At 40.0% G+C, this 15,826-nt stretch overlaps 1 long non-coding RNA gene and 1 pseudogene across 2 annotated transcripts in view; one reads left to right on the forward strand and one right to left on the reverse strand.

Moving 5' to 3' along the window:
• Positions 1–342: 342 nt before the first annotated feature.
• Positions 343–15,826, forward strand: part of LOC103008138 (uncharacterized) — a 28,475-nt gene continuing 12,991 nt past the window's right edge. The window contains exons 1-4 of one of the 2 annotated variants that reach the window (XR_450417.2): positions 343–534; positions 889–1,017; positions 4,221–4,341; positions 7,075–7,206. This is a non-coding gene — a long non-coding RNA (uncharacterized LOC103008138). Of the gene's footprint in view, positions 535–888; positions 1,018–4,220; positions 4,342–7,074; positions 8,161–15,826 lie in introns of those variants that run through there. The other variant, XR_450416.2, reaches the window with a different exon arrangement.
• Positions 13,867–14,004, reverse strand: LOC114236867 (small nucleolar RNA SNORA62/SNORA6 family; annotated as a pseudogene).

Genomic DNA, 15,826 nt, shown 5'->3' on the forward strand with positions numbered 1-15,826 from the left:
ACTAAAAGTACAGAGAATTCGAGTTTTCTGAAACCTTTGCACCCTGACCTCTACCCATGTTGTGGTGAGGAGAGAATGTGTGCCGCCTTAGGCTGGTGTTTTGCAGTTCCCCGCCTAGACATGCTCTGGATGACAGATCCGGGAGAGGGTCTGGGCTCTCTCTTGATTGGGGTAATACCTGCTGGTTCATACATCAGTTGCTCTTGCATTGTCTGGCTGAGGGTTTGCCTGACAGCTTGGCGAGACTCCTGCCTAGAAATAAGTGGAGTCGGAATAGGACAGGACTTGTTACTTAACTCCCAGTGGAGCCCTTTCTCAGAGACTTAACTTGCCTCTCTCACCATAGGTAGCTTGTACAAGTTGCTTCGATACCCTTTCTATGGGTAAAGATGATCTTATTTTTCTATGCTTCTTTCAGAGGCCTTGGACTACTGAGTATTTATAAGGAAATTTGTGCCCAGGCCAAGCTGGATGTGGGGAAGGGGCTGGAATCAGGACCCAGGCTTCCTTGGCCAACTATTTCAAGCAAATAAGGTAAAAATGAGGAATGCCAGGTGGCCCATGAAAACTGGAGCCTTAGCCCAATAAAGGTTGCAGTTGAGGAGAAAGAGCTATAACACCATAATGATCTCTATTTTAATGAAAACATCCCCTTTATTGATAATAAGCTTAGGAAGATTTAGCTGGGAAAGTTCCTAACAATACTTCCTCCAAGTCCTATGCCAGCCTTTGTTCTCAAATGCCAGATGTGAATTTCTCAGTGGAAGATCTTTATGAAACACGGCAAGTTTAAACACAGCCATTCTCCTACTTCTCACCTCTGAATTCCGTGTTATGTTCTCAGAATGGTTAAGATTTTTTAGAAGGTGTTAATTAATCTTTCAACAGATTTCTGTTTAACTGCTAGAAACTTGACCAAGCTATGTGATCCTTATAAAACCTTAGACGACTTGGGAGCCAGTAAGAAGATGAAGTCTAACAGATGTGGTTTTGGATTAGCTGCTGACCTAATAGCTGGTAAGCTATTTAACATCTCTAAGCCTTGGTGTCCTCACTTGTAAAAGGGGGACTCAAAATTGATTCAACAAACACATTTTGAATGTTGACCACGTGTCAGCACTGTTCTAGGCACCAGAGATCCAAGGGGAGACATGGCAGATGTGCTCCCTGCTCTGCTTGACCTTATCACGGGATGTGGATACTGAACAAAAGATTATATAATTAAGTAGTTAATTCCAATGGCGATAATAGCAACTACCTCAGCAGATGTTGTGAGGATTAAAAGAGAAAGGCAGGCCTTTCTCACCTTCTGAGGTGGCCCACACTCTGTCTGTGTAGTGTGTTTCTCTCTAAATAAATCCACTTCTTACCTATAAAAATAAATAAATAAATAAATAAAAAATAAAAGAGTAAGGCAAATTCAAGACTGGTGTCATAATACTAGTTATTAGTTTTGCTAACAGTCCTAATTAGTGTAAATATGAGTTGGGTATTAGTTCCTCTCTTGTTTTGGGTGGATATTTAAGTGGGTAGAAGTAAGAGCCGTCACGTGACTTAAGTGTGTGTCCCTTAGAGCAAAGGGAAAGGCAAACGTTCCTCCTAGTGTTGGGGACATGGTCTTCCCCACTTAAGGAAAGAAGCCGAACTTGCTACTCATTGCTGTCAGGAAGACAAGTTTTAGTATTAACATTAACTAGACCCACAGCCTAACCCTGGGAGTGGAGGGTGTGGGCCCAGAATTTTGCGAAAGGTCTCTGAATCCTGATGCGCACCAAGCATTGTCCATAGAATGAAAACATATTTTGGCCACATATGGACATTACTATAGTTGTAGATGCTGATGTGATTCATGCAATATAGATTCCTTTAAATGAATTACTGGTCTTACTAGCATTTTTTCATTACGTATTTTCTCAATCAAATCTTCTCCTTCCTCTTCCTGGCTTAAACCCTTTAACAGCTTCTCATTGCTCAGGGTAAAGTCCACACTCCCTCCCCAGCACTGCAAGATTCTGCTGACCTCTCTTGGCAAATGCTCCACCCCCACCCCTGTGTATTCACCAAGCTCCGACATGAAGGCTGTTCTGGGCCATAGCTTAGAGCCTTCGGGGCTCAACTCAACACTTGTTCTGGCATGAATAGATACAGCTCCTGAGTTGGGAAAGATATCGACCCTTCCTACAGACATCATGCCATTTGAGGTGGCTATGGGTCCACTCAGGCACTGGATCAAGCAGGCCTCACATTGGGTCAGTCAGTACTCCCCTAGACCATCTCTCCTCCTGGACTCCTGTTCCACTCTCTCTTCCCCTTTCCCTCTGGGAGTCAATGAGTCCCAGTTGGAGGTGAGATCCCCTTAGCTTCTTCCTCTGTACTGTTGCACCAACCCTCCAAACGAGTACCCAAGCCATTTTCCAATTAAAGCCATTTTCCTTTCAAGGGTTTCAAAAATACACAATTTTGGAAGTCGCAAAACTTCTTGATGTCAATTTTCCATGAACTCTCTCTTCAATGTTTATATGGAAACCCAAGCTCCATAATGCCCTGTGCCTTCACACTCTGTGCATGTGAATTATTCAAATCCCTGGAGAGAGAGTCACTGATAAAAAATGGGGCGGGGGGAGCATTTTTTACTCCTCTCTCCACTCTTAAAACCCTCCAAAGAATGAAGAAGAGAAACAACTCCATCTTTTAAAAGATGAAAAAAAGAGAAATCAATCACTCCATCTTTTATTATGAATAACAAAATAACAAAAGAATGTACTTAACATATATGTACAATTTAACTAATAACAGTAAAATGAACACATGTACCTACTAATTAGCTTTAAAAATCCAATTTAACTAGTACCTTAGAAGGTCCTGTGTGGACTATCCCAGTCACACCCCTTTTTCTCCTTCCAGGCAGTATCGATTATGCTGAATTTTGACTTATCATTCCCTTCTTTTTCTTTAGAGGTTTCATTCCCTTCTTTTTCTTTAGAGGTTTACTCTTTTTTTTTTTTCACATTAGTTAAAATTTTATTACAATCACATTTTGAAATTACGTATTACATATATGTCTATAAACTTATATAGATACATACATATGGATTCATACATATACAAATATACAGACATTGTCATCCCTAACGATCCTCCATGTGAATGTAAAAGAGAACACAAGTGACTTATGCATTGATTTATTCAGCAAACTTTTATTGCTTACTTGATTATATCCTATGCAGCACAATTTAAAATAAGAGTACAAATAAATTTCACGCCCATAGATTTATTCTTGTAAGTTTTATCAAACATTTGGTTATTCTGTGATAGTTGGAACTAAATGTTCTAACTGGGATAGCAATAAATTTCAGCCATAATTATTTTATTGTTTTAATATCGTTCCCCAGGATGTGGGGTAGGATAAGACAGTGTGTTATGTAACATTATGGAAATGGAATTATGTGATTAATTATAAGTATAGTTGGAGGATTTAGATAAAGTCATAAATCATCGTGACAAAGTAAGTGGGGTACCTCTGAGCCAGAGCAGCTTCACAAGAAAGGATGGAAGGACAAAGCAGATACAATCAGGGGAAAGAAAGCAGCAGCAAAAACAGCTTTTGAGGTCTAATAAGTGCATACTTGGAGTCTGCTTCCACTGTTGCCAGCAGCTGGCATGTACGGGATGCTTCCATACTCCCACCCTGCTGCTGTGTACCTGTGTACCTGTGTACACAGGTACGCCCACCCTCACCTGCACCTTGACACTTTCCCTCACAGGCAAATTGATCATTTCCAGATCAAAAAGAGAGGATTGTAAATACCTCACCCTAAAGGTGGATTTAGACCACATCTTTTGCACTTTGCAATCCAAGTAATATCTTAGAACAGTTTTTCTAAAACATTTTCCATAGAAGACTTTTTCTTTGGGATATTTATAGTTGTTAGATGAAACTTGACCATTCCAAGGACAATTATAATTGGGAGACAAGGTTAATGAAGGTTAAACAATCTTGTTAAAAGCTATCTGATTTCTGGAAACCTTTAATATGTCACTGTATATTATGAATTTCCAAGAGGGAAGTATAATTTGCATAGTTTCTCAAACATATTTGAACAAAATATCCTTTTTTCACAGAATGTATCAAAAGACTAATATTATGAGGCACATATATTTTTAATTATATTAGGGAGTCCTAAAACAAGGGTACAAATACAGTTCTTTTATTTCTATAGATACCAAATTATACGGCATCAAAGTGTAAATGTAATACCACAACCCTACTACCAGCTGTGACATCTTTGGGTAACTGACCCTAGTGTGCGCTATTTCCTCCACGAATACATGAGCTGAAAGGTAAGCCATGGCGCCAGTATCTCTGGACCTCTTTAAAAAATTCTTAACATTGGGCTTCCCTGGTGGCGCAGTGGTTGAGAATCTGCTTGCTAATGCAGGGGACACGGGTTCGAGCCCTGGTCTGGGAAGATCCCACATGCCGCGGAGCAACTAGGCCCGTGAGCCACAACTACTGAGCCTGCGCGTCTGGAGCCTGTGCTCCGCAAGAAGTAGAGGCCGCGATAGTGAGAGGCCCGCGCACCGCAATGAAGAGTGGCCCCCACTTGCCACAGCTAGAGAAAGCTCTCGCACAGAAACTAAGACCCAACACAGCCATGAATAGATAAATAAAAATTAAAAATTAAAAAAAAAAAATTCTTAACATTGAAGGACTTGATATTTATATTTTATCTAAAATTATAGTAATAGTCATATAGCTATTTAGATATAGTTATTCCTAACAATCCTTCAGATCTCTACACGAGTGTAAAAGAGAACAAGAGTGATTTATGCATTCATTTATTCAACAAGTTTTGATGCATTCTTACTGATATCGAGACTTTGTGCCATAGTTTGTGGAGCCTCTGCCTTTAGAAAGTTTATAAGTTTTCAGAATAAATTATATACCAATACATAAATAACTAAAAATATAGGAAATTAGTCATAGGCCTTATTTTTAAAAATACACATAAAAATAGGATTTTGGAGGAGGATAGAAGTTTACTCTTTTTTATCTCTCTTTTTTCTTTCTTTTTTTTTTTTTTTTTGGCCATGCCACATGGCATGTGGGATCTTAGTTCCCTGACCAAGGGTGAACCGATGCCCCCTGCAGTGGAAGCGCAGAGTCTTAACCACTGGGCCACCAGGGAAGTCCCTGTCTTTATTTTTTTAAATTGAAGTATAGGTGTTTTACAATATTGTATAAGTTACAGGTGTACAATATGGTGATTCACAATTTTTAAAGGTTATACTTCATTTATAGTTATTATAAAATATTGATTATATTCCCTATGTGGTACAATATATCCTTGTAACTTATTTTATACATAATAGTTTGTACCTCTTAGAGTTTTACTTTTCATGTATATTTCCCATACAATGTATTTTAATTTGGGGGAGTTTTTGCATTTTATTGAAATCACAGAGTATATATTCTTCTGTGACTTACTTTTTTTCACTCAAGTGTATGTTTCTGAGACCCATCTATGCTGCTGTGCACACCTACAGTTCACTCATTTTTATTGATAAATTGTGTTCCAGGGCTTCCCTGGTGACACAATGGTTAAGAATCTGCCTGCCAATGCAAGGGACACGGGTTCAAGCCCTGGTCAGGGAAGATCCCACATGCCACGGAGCAACTAAGCCCGTGCATCACAACTGCTGAGCCTGTGCTCTAGAGCCCGCAAGCCACAACTACCGAAGCCCATGTGCCACAACTACTGAAGCCCACGCGCCTAGAGCCCGTGCTCCGCAACGAGAAGCCACTGCAATGAGAAGCCCGCGCACTGCAACGAAGAGTAGCCCCCGCTCACTGCAACTAGAGAAAGCCCGTGCACAGCAACAAAGACCCAATACAGCCAAAAATAAAAATAAAAAAATAAATAAATAAATAAATTTATTTAAAAAAAAAATTGTGTTCCATTGTATGAATATGTGGCACTGTATTTACCCATTCTCCTGCTAGTGGTCATTTGTATGTTTCCAGCTTTTTGTTATGACAGACAGTGCTAAACATTCTTCTACCTGTCTCCAGCTTCAATGACACAAGGAAGCCGTATACTGCCAAATAAAGCCAAGGGCACTGTTCTGGAAGGCTCATCTTAAACTTTCTTTTTTTTAGTGGTTTGAGAGACGGCAATTTTTTTTTTAATTAATTAAATTTTGGCTGTGTTGGGTCTTCGTTGCTGCGCATGGGCTTTCTCTAGTTGCGGCAAGTGGGGGCTACTCTTCGTTGTGGTGCGCGGGCTTCTCATTGCGATGGCTTCTCTTGTTGCAGAGCACGGCTCTAAGCACGTGGGCTTCAGTAGTTGTGGCACGCAGGCTCAGTAGTTGTGGCACACAGGCTAGGTTGCTCTGTGGCATGTGGGATCTTCTTAGACCAGGGATTGAACCCATGTCCCCTGCATTGGCAGGCGGATTCTTAAGCACTGTGCCACCAGGGAAGTCCTGGAAGGCTCATATCTTAATGGTCCATTGTTTAGAACCATAAGGCGAGCAGCTGGAAAGACTCCAGAGAAGTAACTCCATGCTGCAGGACATAGGGAATGGGAAGGTGGAGGTAATGGAGAAGCCATGCATAGGCACCATATTAATTATTTATGTCCCCACCTCCTAGCTGAGGGAACCTGCTGGGGGTGAGGGGAGATGGGGGATGGGGAATGAGGGAACAGTAAGTCTCAGAAAGTCTGTTGTACACTGAATGTTTGTGTCTCCTCACAATTCATGTGTTGAAACCCAGTCCCCAGTGTGATGGTATTTGGAGGTGGGAGCTTTGGGAGGTGATTAGGTCACGAGGGTGGAGCCCTCATGAATGAGATTAGTGCCCTTATAAAAGAGACCCCAGAGCTCCCCCACCACTTCTGCCCTGTGTGGACATAGTGAGAGGAGAGCGGTCTACGAACCAGGCAGCAGGCTCTCACCAGACACCAAATCTGCTGGCGCCTTGATTTTGGACTTCTCAGCTTCCAAAACTCTGAGAAATGTGTTTGTTGGTTAAGCCACCCAGCCTATAATTTTTTTTTTTTTTTTTTTTAGCCCAGATGGACTAAGACAAAGCCTGTCTTAAGGAGTGTTACCACACTGACTCCGTTTATCTTGAAAACTGGGAAGATATGACCCCAGACAGAGGAGAAAACAGATTTGGTGATAAAGTGTTCGAAGAAAAAAGTCAGTTTAAAACTGTGGTCTGTCCAGATCACTTGCCTTATCTTTCTGTAAACTAATTTTTAACGAATAGCTGGTCTCTTTCAAAGATGAGCAATGACCAGGAAGACATGCATAATTAGAGCAATTTCCAGTTAAACAAGCTGTGTTTATATCCCCCCTCCCCAAAACCCTACTAAAATGATAGTAAAAGAATATAAAGAGGCCTAACCCCCACAGGAGTCAGGAGATATCAGGAGAGGAGAGATTTCAACAAGTTTTTGAAAGACAGAGATGGAGTAGTGAGAGGCAACTAAATTAGCAAACTGGAGGAAAACATTGTTTAAAGTGTATGCTGACCCCATGAAGGCATCAGATACTGTGTAAAGTGGGCATGAGGCATAGGGTGAAAACACCTGAATGTTAGATCAAAGGCCCCTTCCTCCACCTCTTAAAGCAAGATGACTACCAGACCAAGCAGGAAATTGTAGATTCAGTCTACAGAAACTAAATCTGAAAGATGTTGCTGATGTCATGTAGAATTAGAAACAAGGGAATTAAGAATAAGTCAGCCCTATTGTATGATCCAGCAATTCCACTACTAGGTGTATACCCAAGAGAATTAAAAACATATGTCCAGGGGAGGGAAGGGATGAATTGGGAGACTGGGATTGACAAATACATGCTACTATATATAAAATAGATAACTAATAAGGACCTACGGTATAGCACAGGGAACTCTTCTCAGTACTCCGTAATGACCTATATGGGAAAAGAATCTAAAAAAGAGGGTATAAGGACTTCCCTGGTGGTCCAGTGGTTACGACTCCATGCTTCCATTGCGGAGGGCGCAGTTTCGATCCCTGGTCAGGGAACTAAGATACTGCATTCTGCAAAACGCGGCCAAAAAATGGAAATAAAATAAAATAAAAAAGAGTGGCTATATGTATAACTGATACACTTTGCTGTACAACAGAAACTAACACAACATTGTAAATCAACTTTACTCTAATAAAAATTTTAAAAAAAACATATGTCCACACAAAAACTTGTACACAAATGTTCATAGCAATGTTTTCATAATATCCAGAAGGTGGAAACAACCCAAATGTCCATCAGCCAATGAATGGATAAACAAAATGTGGTATATTAATACAATGAAATATTATTTGGCCATGAAAGGATATATGCTACAATGTGGGGGAACCTTGAAAACATTATGCTAAGTGAAAGTAGCCAGTCACAAAGGACTACTTATTATATAATTCCACTTATATGAAATGTCCAGAATAGGCATATCTATAGAGACAGAAAGTAGATTAGTGGTTGCCAGGAGCTAGGAGGACAGAGGAATGCAGGTGACTGCTAGTTGATATGGGGTTTCTTTTTAGGGTGATGAAAATAGATAGTGGTGGTTGCACAACTCTGTGAATATACTAAAAACCACTGAGTTATACAGTCTTGAAGTACAGAGTTGTACTTTTAAAGGGTAGATTTAATGGCAAGTGAATTATATCTCAATAAAAAAGAGAGAGTGAGAACCTATAAAATCCTCCACAACTTTAGCTTTAAATCTAGAGAGTCAAAATAAAAGATTTTGGGCTTCCCTGGTGGCGCAGTGGTTGAGAATCTGCCTGCTAATGCAGGGGACACGGGTTCGAGCCCTGGTCTGGGAAGATCCCACATGCCACGGAGCAGCTGGGCCCGTGAGCCACAATTGCTGAGCCTGCGCGTCTGGAGCCTGTGCCCCGTGACGGGAGGGGCCGCGATAGAGAAAGGCCCGCGCACCGCGATGAAGAGCGGTCCCCGCACCGCGATGAAGAGTGGCCCCCGCTTGCCGCAACTGGAGAAAGCCCTCGCACGAACCGAAGACCCAACACAGCCAAAAATAAATAAATAAATAAATAAATAAATAAATAAATAAATAAGAAAATCCTTTAAAAAAAATAAATAAATAAAAGATTTTAATTTATGCATCAGTTTGATAACAATAGTAAATTACTCAAAACATAGAAATGTCCACCAATAGAGATTGGGTTAAAAAATATGATATATCATGCTAATAGAATGAAATGTAACTACTTAAATAATGTGGGAGAAATATATTTAATGACATAAAAACATTTTTGTGATATATGACATGAAGAGAACAGATTGCAAAATAGTATGTATATTGTCATCTCATTTTGTAAGGAAAAATTGTGTATGAATCTGTCTGGCAGTATAAATATCACAATGTTAAATATGGGGCCAAAAAAGAAAAATCAAGTGTGTCTCCTGAATGGTGGAACATCTCCAGTCCCCTTCCCTTACTCTGCTCATAGATCTTAAGTGGCCCTCACATCCCCTCAAAGGAGAGACACGTAAGCAAAAAGCAGACGAAAAACATACATCAGAAGGGGATTACTTATAAGTCAGAAAGAGAAAGACAAATACCATATGATATCACTTATATGTGGAATCTAAAATGACACAAATGAACCTATCTATGAAATAGAAACAGACTCACAGACATAGGAAACAGACTTGTGCTTGCCAAGGGGGAGGAGGGATGGGGAAGGGATGGACTTGGGAGTTTGGGGTTAGTACAATAGATGCAAACTATTATATATAGAATGGATAAAAAACAAGGTCCTACTGTATTGCACAGGGAACTGTATTCAGTATCCTGGGATAAACCATAATGGGAAAGAATATTAAAAAGAATGTATATATGTGTATAACTGAGTCACTTTGCTGTACAGTGGAAATTAACACAACATTGTAAATCAACTATACTTAAATTAAAAATTAATAAATACATTTTAAAAAAGGAAAAAATGAGGATTACTTCAGGAAACAGAGTCCAACGAATAATTCTCCATGACCTCAAAGAATGTGAGATGAAATAGTTTCTCTTTGACAAGAGAGCTCAAGGAAAGATGCAAGAGTGCAAGGAAGAGATTCTAAGGGGACAGAAGGAGATGCAAAGCAGGCTGGCCTAGTTTCAAAAGAAAGGAAGAAGAAGAAAAAAAAGCAACATCACAGGGATAGCTATCATATTAGTAGCAATAAAAACTGGAATAAATAGAATTGAAATGGTTTTCTGAATGAATACAATTGAGAACACAAATGAAAACAAAATGAAACAGAGAAAAGCCTTGTAAAAATATTTAGAGGAAAGATTATTAAAATGGAAGACATGTACAAAGAATTCAAATATAGACACAAAGGTTAAAATTAAAAAGATACACATTCCTAAGGTGGAAAACACAATAAATAGAATAGAAAAGATATTCACAGATGTTATAGAAGAAAAATTTCCTGAAATAAAGATTTGAATCTACAGATTAAAAGGACAGACCATATCCTAGGAAAAAACTGAGTCAGATGGATCATAACAAGGATTGCTCATTTTTCCTCCAGTATTCCTTCTCCCTTCTTCCATAATTGTAGAATGGTCATCGAGAATGAAGACTATATTTCCCAGTATTCCTTGCAGTTAGATCGGGTCATATGACCAAGTTCTGTCCAATGGGATGTGAGCAAAAGATTAATATTTGCACTTCTGGGTATATCCTTAAAGGAAAGGATATTCCCTTTTCTTTTTCCCTTTCTGTTGGCTAGAATATTCATCTTGGTGTATGTGGACAAAGACAACACCCTAGGAATGGTAGAGCACCCAAACAGAAAGAGCCTGAATTCCTGGCAGTTTCATTAAAGCATTGCTGCTGTATCATTTATATCATTAAATGAGAAACAAATACAGTCTCTCTTAAAGCCACTGTTATTTTGGGTTTCTGTCTGAATTTATATCCTAAATAATACACTGATTAAGGTATATATTGATGAAGTTGCTGAATTTCAGAGATAAAGTATCTTAAGAGTGTCCAAGTAGAAGAAGCAAGTCATGTACAAAGAGTAAGATCAGTATCCTTAGGCTTCCCCCAAAGCAACACTCAAAGTCAGAAGACGAGCAATGTCTCGAAACATGTGAGGGAAAGAATGACACAAGAATTTTTACCCAATTTGCCCTTTAAGTATAAAGACATAGGCCCTTTGAAGCATGCAAGAATCCATGAGACCAATGTGAAAAAAAGACTACTTGATGACAAAATGAAGGGTTGACTCCAAAAATAGAAATGGAAAAGTCATGGTAAAAGAACAATAATAAGGACCAGATCCACTTAAATACAGAACCAATCAGACAGCTTTGGGAATTGTGGTAAAAGGATGGGATGTAAATATCATTAATCTTTCCTATGTGAAAATGATACGACCAAAAAAATTAAAAGGAGGAGGCAAGGGGAGAGGAAATGGGAGAAAATATGTGTGTTGATTTCCTCTTGGCTGGAAGTGTGGTCTTGGCTGGAAGTCAATTGATATTGTCTAAAATTGAAACGTTGTTTTTAAAAATGACTCAAAAATCTTAATGTTGTCCTTTTTTAAGAAAAAGGACTATTTTTAGGAAGCTGTATATCTTGGTGTCAAGAAATATTTTCTGAAGTTCAAGAATTCCTTCAAGTTTTTTCTCCTGATAAATGTCATGCTTTGTTTAAAAGAAAAATGTGATCCCATTTTTTGTAATGCTATTGTGGGTATTTCCATTCTCTGTAAAACTATTTCTGTTTCTCACCTACACACAAAAAAACAAACACACACTTTCTTTCATTCTCATTCTTATCCATATGTTTGTTTACAGAAACATCTGGAAGGATGGTCCCTGTCAGTAGCAAATTGTCCCTGAGTGATGGAGTTGGGATCAAATTTTTTTTTGTTTTTTACTTTTCTTCTTGCAAGTTTTGCATGCTTCAAATTTTTATAATACAGTAAAAGTTCAATAATCAAGCATAGATCAGACTTAGAAAATGTCAGTTATTAGATCTTCTGGATTATGAGGTTTTCTGGGTGTCAGTCTGTTGCTATTCCAAGGTATCATTTCACAAATATATTTGTAACGTACTTCATTAATCTGTTCTTTGCCTTAAGCATATCATGATTTAAGTAACCCATATACTAAAATAGTACATTCTAGTTCAATTATAAATATAATTGGCTATTAATGGCTGAATGGAATTCAACCGTATGAATTTGCTTGGTAAATTCTCTATGGTAAGACAAGAAGGTCATTTCTAAATTTTTGCTAATATAAACAGTTTGCTTACATCCTAAGGATGATGCTTACATCCTAAATTATTTCTTTGAGATAGATTTCTAGAAGAATCACTGGGTCAAAGGAATGTATATTCCCAAGGTGTTTTATATTTATTGCCAAGTTGCCGTCCAGAAAGGCCTAGCTAGTTACACATTCCCACCTACAGTTCGGAAAGAAAGTTTTCCCTCCCCACACCCTCACTATCACAGAAAGTTATTCCAGGCCAGATGAACTTTGAACTTTCCTCTCAGGTGCCTGGAGGAAACGCCCGCACTAACTAAAGATGTAGATTTTTATATATGCCCCTAGAGACTGGCTGCCGGGGTGGGGGGTGGGGGGGTGGGGGTGGGAGTTGGGCATTGGACCTTCTAAAGAACCCTCGGTGCAGCCCAGCGTCCAGGTGACTACCCTGTAATGGACAGGTCTAACCCTGATTCCCATGTTTGTTTGCCATTCATCAATGATTTTCTCTAGACTCTGCTTCTCAAAGTTGCCTCCTCATGGTGCATGTTTGTTCCTGACCCCACATTGTATTTAAATTGCTTGGTTAATTTGTACCCCTCCCTGCAAGACATGAGTTCCATGAGGGCAGGAAGTCTTGCCCACCTGTGAATTCCCAGCACAGAGAAGAGTACCAGGCATGTGGTAGCACCTTGTGTTTTTGTTTTTTGTTTGTTTGTTTTTTTAGAAACTGTTTATTTTCCATCAACCTATTTCCATTTTAAGAGTTTGTGGAACATGCCACGGAGCAGCTGGGCCCGTGAGCCACAATTGCTGAGCCTGCGCGTCTGGAGCCTGTGCCCCGCGACGGGAGGGGCCGCGATAGAGAAAGGCCCGCGCACCGCGATGAAGAGTGGCCCCCGCTTGCCGCAACTGGAGAAAGCCCTCGCACGAACCGAAGACCCAACACAGCCAAAAATAAATAAATAAATAAATAAATAAGAAAATCCTTTAAAAAAAAAAAAAAAAAAGAGTTTGTGGAAGAACAGTTTAAGACCACTCAGTGGTTGTTCCTACCCACTCAGTGGCCTGAGCAGTGGAAGCTGCAGACCAGTCTTCAGTGGCAGGCTGAGCACTCCAATCTTCAGTGGGGAACTGCTGAATAGGCACAGAGGGCACCTGCACACCTTCGGACCAGTCCGCCACCTCAGGCTGAGTAGCAGTGAACTCAGGAGCTGGAGCTGAATTCACCCTGAAATTCCTCCTTGGTCACAGCCTTCTCAGCTGCCGCCTGCTCTGCCTTTTCAATCTCTTCAGGATCTCTGTAGAAGTAGAGATCGGGCACGACCTCCCATGGGTGTTCACGGGGGATGGTGCCGCGCATGCGCAGAACTTCCCGGGCAAGCATCCACCACATCAGACCCACTGAGTGAGCTCCCTTTTTAGGATCTTACATCAGGATACATCAAGTTAGTCTGAAAACAATAAGGCCAAGTAATGCCTGAGAGGTCCAAGAGTAAGAAATAATGGAGAAAAGCAGAAGAAAACACAGGCCATTTTTAAAATGTTTTTTCATCTCTCCTTAAAGCTTTCATATATTAAAATCATACATTTGTAGCAAGTATTACTATCAAACTCCACTCACTGGGCCAGAGACCCTTGCGATGTTAGCGAAAAACTTGCCCCGCATGTAGCACACTACCTACACTTGTGAGTTCATCGGCCAGTGGCCTCAACTCCAAAGCACCTTGTTTTTTAAGGAAGGTAGAAGAGACTGAGAATCAGAAGCTCCTGAGGGGTTAACTAGACACCTGAGACCCCTCTGGTTGTCTCTGCTTTTTCCTCATTCTCCACATCCAACCTGCAATAAGCCAACTTTGGTCTCTCTAAACCATTCCCTCCTTCCCATCCCCATGTGCTCTCCTGCCTAGTTCAGGCCCTTAATGAAGATCACTTGAACAATTAGCTTGCCCCTTAGTCGGTCACTTTGCTTCCCGTGTCCCCCACCCCCACCCCACTTTTGGTTCATTATTTCTCTCATTCCATTGTTCTTTTTTGAACATAGGATCTGATCCCATGATATCCCTGCTTATAAACCTCCAGGGCTTCCAATTCCCTCCAGAATGACCAACCTTCATTCTGTGGAGTTTTGGGGACCTGTTTTCACCTTATTTTGGCCTTATCTTCTATCAGGACTCTGACAACCCTATTTTAAAGACATACAAGAAGAATCAAAATTACCGCCCAGAGAATCCATCTGTTTTAATGTTTCTCTTTGTGCATGCTCCTTCCTGCACCCGGAATGCTTTCTCTTTGCTCTGTATTTCTATTCTGTTTAAGGGCCAGCTCAATTGTTACCTTCCCTATGAATCTTCCCTGTCTCTCTAGACAGAGCTCATTGCTACCTCATTTCTCTTCCCACACTTCTTTGTCTACATCTTTAGAAAATGTTTTTTTTCTAATGGTATAATATTCAGTTGATTATTAGTGTCTTCCCCAAATCTGTGAGCTCCTTAAGGACAAGGACTGCATTGTCTTCATCTTTAGTTCTATGGGCCGGAAGCACCTTCCACATAATGAGTGTTTGTAGCAGAAATTGCTAGGTGCCTACCTCAGCATTCCTTCACGATCCAGCTGAAACACTTTTCCATATTCCTTTGTAGCCGGGTGTGTTCATGTCATTAAGTTCAGCACATTAAAATGTAAGTGGAAATATTATATGAAGTTTCCTGGAAGTCTCCTTAAAATAGAAAGGAAATACCCTTCTTTTCATCCTTACTTCTACCTGGAATGTGGTAGCTGTAGCTTGAACAGCCATATTGAGCAATAAGGGATCTTGGGCCCTTGATGACCAGAAAGGCGCCAGACTAACCCTGGTTTCCCAACTTCAGACTTCTTTTACCCTCAAAAAAAAAAATGAATAAACACTGTTATTAGCTTTTTTTTCTGTTATATGCAGCCAAATATAATCCAGAATGATTCAGTAGTGAATAAATATTTTTTGAATATGGAGTAACTCCAAAATTATGTGATTTCTATTTCGTCCCAACAAACTTGGAACAAAATTTAGCACTTCATTACATCAATTTATCATCACAGGTCCTTTGAAACAGTCATTTCTCTGACCTTTTAAATTGAGTTTTGGTCTGTAGTTTTTAATTGTCTTTGCCTATATTTTATTAATTTTGTAAAGTTGATTCCAATTTGTCTAAGATGTAGTAGGTGAGATAAAACTTATAAATAAATCAACTTGCAATTTGAAGTGTGGACAATTCAAGCTGAAAGTCCAAGATGGGGGAGCAGGGGAATTCCCTGGCGGTCCAGTGGTCAGGACTCCTCGCTTTCACTGCCGTGGCCTGGGTTCAGTCCCTGGTCAGGGAACTAAGATCCCTCTAGGCATGTGGAGCCACCAAAACAAAACAAACAAACAAAAAACAAGATCAGGGAGCAGTAGAATCACACCTAAATACAAGAAACTCAAAGTTCCTTTCTCCCCCAGCCCCTCCCCCAGGAATTTCCTGGCAGGTTCCCTCCATTCAGGGTTTCCCAACATCTTTCACTGTGATACAA

The sequence above is a fragment of the Balaenoptera acutorostrata genome, chromosome 12, assembly GCF_949987535.1.
Source record: "Balaenoptera acutorostrata chromosome 12, mBalAcu1.1, whole genome shotgun sequence".
Lineage (NCBI taxonomy): Eukaryota > Metazoa > Chordata > Mammalia > Artiodactyla > Balaenopteridae > Balaenoptera > Balaenoptera acutorostrata.